Source organism: Alligator sinensis, unplaced genomic scaffold (genome assembly GCF_000455745.1).
Source record: "Alligator sinensis unplaced genomic scaffold, ASM45574v1 scaffold919_1, whole genome shotgun sequence".
NCBI classification, from domain to species: domain Eukaryota; kingdom Metazoa; phylum Chordata; order Crocodylia; family Alligatoridae; genus Alligator; species Alligator sinensis.
Genome location: NW_005842191.1, coordinates 2,037,460 through 2,040,912, shown reverse-complemented (window position 1 = coordinate 2,040,912; position 3,453 = coordinate 2,037,460). Strand labels below are relative to the sequence as shown.

Sequence of the window (3,453 nt, the reverse complement as noted above, 5' to 3'; positions counted from 1 at the left end):
AGGTTAGATGAGTATCTAGCTGGGGTCATCTAGACCCAGAGCTCTTTCCTGCTTATGCAGGGGGTCGGACTCGATGATCTATTGAGGTCCCTTCTGACCCTAACGTCTATGAATCTATGAAAGGCCGCTGGGAACAAGCAGGCTTGACTGCTGTCTCACGCCAGTGTAACAAAACAAAAAAGAAAGGAATATAGTGCTACTGAGATGTCTTTTTTCCCAGGCCCTGGCTGAGCTGTGCAGATTATCAGAGGATATCTCTGTAGAGCTAATGAGGTTGTTTGCCCTCACTATGGCAATTGGAACGTGGGTCTAGAATCCTATGGCTGTGATGGCTAGGAGCTTTCTTTTGATTTCCAGACAAAAATTATTTGTGGCCTATTTAGCCACATTTGATCTTATGCCAGCATTGTCCTTTAGCTCAAATAGCCCATCTTTTGTTGTGTTCCAACTGTCCTCTTTTTTAAGTCCCAACAATACTTAAAAGGACATAGCTGCTTTATGCTGGTAAGGAAGGGCCCCTGTTGTCATGTGTAGCCCAACCTTGGTCATACTGGTTTGTAAATGTACTGAGGGGCAAATTCTTTGAGAACAAAGACACATGGAGGCTTTTCGCCCCCATATTTTGCTTTTACTTAAAATCCATTAAATCCAAAAGCTTCACAAGAGCTTGAGCAACCAAACCAGGTGCTGACTCTTGTCAGAGCAGCAACCAGGCAGGACAGTGCTTAGACAGCATTTTCCCAAAATTAGTTATAATTAATAATTTGCTTTTCTCCCCCCAAGGTCCTTTCAGAAACTCTCACAAGGCAGTCAGAGAAAAAGCACACCTGAAATGGTAACAAAAGATGGATATTTAAAGCCCCTGTTCCTTAATTGTACTTACTCACTTAGTTGACAATACGGCATGGCATCATTTGGTTTGCTGTGTTTTTTCAGATCTCTAAGGCACCAAATCTTGCAAATATGGATAAACCACTTTGGCTTAGAGATATGTATCTGCCACTGGATGCTGTACATAAAAAATCCATGGCAAGGAAATTATATGATGAAGGTTCCTCAGGTGAAGAAGAAATTTTCAACAAGGCTTATTTAAGGTAAATTAAATACTAGCAAAACCTAAACTTAGCACGCTGTTTTCCATTAATGCACTAGTTCTTTAGACACTAGGATACAGTGGATACTAGGATACAGACACTAGGATACAGTTCGACTCTTCTCTTGGTGACTCCACATCACACTATCCTAGAATGTGTCCCACAATGCACTGGGAATGCCTGCCAACCTTGGGACAGCTACATAAGGCTAAGATTGCACAGAACTAGGTGTCTTTGCACTGCTTCCAGGGCCTGCTCTCAAAATCAGGCTAGGTGCCCCTCCTTGTGTGTAGTGCAGAGAGCCCACAGGCTAGGAGTGAGAACAATATAAGAGTGAGCCCAACTGCTCAAATCTCCCTGCACATTCCTTTCCCAATGCCAGGGAGTGGAACAAAGACACTTTCCTACGATTAGGGAGATGGGATGGTGGATGTGGTATAGAGCTGCTAGTGCTGCAGTCTTTCAAATGTTTCCACCCAGCTGTGTTCCCCTCTGCTCACAGTAGAGGTGGCAGAACCCAGGGCTCTGGTTCATTCCCAATAGCATAAATCATTTTCATTTTAAGTTTGTCATTTTAACATGTTCATTGCATGGAATAACTTGGTCTATGGCACTGGGCTTTCATCTTCCCTTCTAAGCAACTAAGCACCAATCAGAAACATTTTTTATGAGTTTCATAGAATCCTAGAAAGTTAGGGCTGGAAGGGACCTCAGGAGGTCACATCTAGTCCATCCCCTGCTCAAAGCAGGACCACCCCCGCCAAAGCTTTGTCTAGCTGGGTTTTGCAAACCCCAAGAATGGATCTTCCACCACCTCTCTTGGTAACCTGTTCATGTTTTACTACCCTCCTAGTGAGAAAATTCTTCCTAATATCTAACCTAAACTTCCCTTGCTGCAACTTGAGACCATTGCTCCTTGTTATATCATCTGCCACCACTGAGAACAGTCTAGCTCCATCCTCTTTCGAACCCCCCTTTAGGTAGTTAAGGACTGCTATTAAGTCTCATCTCAGTTGTCTCTTCTCTAGACTAAATAAGCCCAGTTCCCCCAGTCTTTCCTTATAAGTCATGTCCCTCAGCTCCATCACCATTTTTGCACCTCACCATGTTTCCTCACCAGCTTCCTCTAAGGGTTATAATAACAAGTAACTGAGATAACAAATGTATGCATGTGCAGTTGATATGTTACTCCAGTGTTCAGCCCCCAAGTTTGGAAGACTCTGAAATCACTCTCCTATTCTCTTATTCTAAAAAAGCCCTTGCAGAGCTTTTTCCCTGTGTATATAGTAGAGAGATGATAAAGCTAAACTCACAGCTCTAGTAACAGCATTAATTCTACCTTAGCATCTTCCTAAATTAAATGGACAGCTACAAGTTCATCACTGGAAGAGGTAGTTTATAGCCTCCTATAGTGATGCTACCAAATCATACTCATATTTAGGTAATAGGAAGAAAATATTGTTACTTACATGAAAATCCAATTTTTCCTGTAGTTGAAAAAAATCTTTTAATTTCTTTTTTTTTTTAATTCAGGAAAGAAACTGAGCCGTCATCTGACAACGAAAGCTACTAATTGTATTTCTGTGACTATACCATATATCAAGAATACTGTGTTATAAAGTTGCTTTTTATTAACCAGATAAAAACAAAATATTATCTTCAGAATATACTACTAAATCCTTGAATATACTATTAAATATATTATTAAATACATTTCACAGATTAAGTGTGAGATTTGTGCTAACTAAAATATACCCAGGGAGCTGGGTTGTACCAAAAGTGTCAAACCCTTTCCCACTAATCCCACTCCCTCAGCTCCCCACACAAAATCACAGCACTAAAATGTCATTTGCCATGCTCATACTCATTGTTCTGTTTGCTTCTGTGTTATATCAATTTCCCCTACTTTATCTCCATACCACTTTTAGGAGATGAACGGGTAAATACATAGTTTATTTTATAAATGGGAAAACAGCAAGGAAAGTGAAGGGACTTGCATGATACTGGGTCTGTCTACACAAGACGCTTTACTGTACAGTAGAGCAGTTTACTGCGCAGTAATCATGCATGTCTACATGTACACGTTTACTGCTCAGTAAACTGCTCTAATTGCGAGTAAATTTGCTATCTGCAAATGCAAGTAGCAAATTTACTTGCAAGTAGTTACTGTGCAGTAGCGCTCATAGATGTCTGGCCGAGCAATGTACTCCTGGTCAGTCAGACAGTAGGAGGCAGGAGATTGCTCCTTGCCCCCAGGAGCTGCCTGGCAGGTTGTGCTGCCAGAGCCCGGGTGGGTCTATGTCCCCCTGCCCCAGCAGCAGGGAGTTCCCAGGCCCCGCTCTGAGATCAGGATCGGGGA

General features: G+C 42.0%; 1 long non-coding RNA gene across 1 annotated transcript; it reads left to right on the top strand.

Moving 5' to 3' along the window:
- Positions 1 to 534: 534 nt before the first annotated feature.
- Positions 535 to 2,771, top strand: LOC112550732. The gene is made up of 3 exons (XR_003094700.1): positions 535 to 835; positions 937 to 1,094; positions 2,628 to 2,771. It is a non-coding gene; the product is annotated as an uncharacterized LOC112550732 (long non-coding RNA).
- Positions 2,772 to 3,453: the final 682 nt, after the last annotated feature.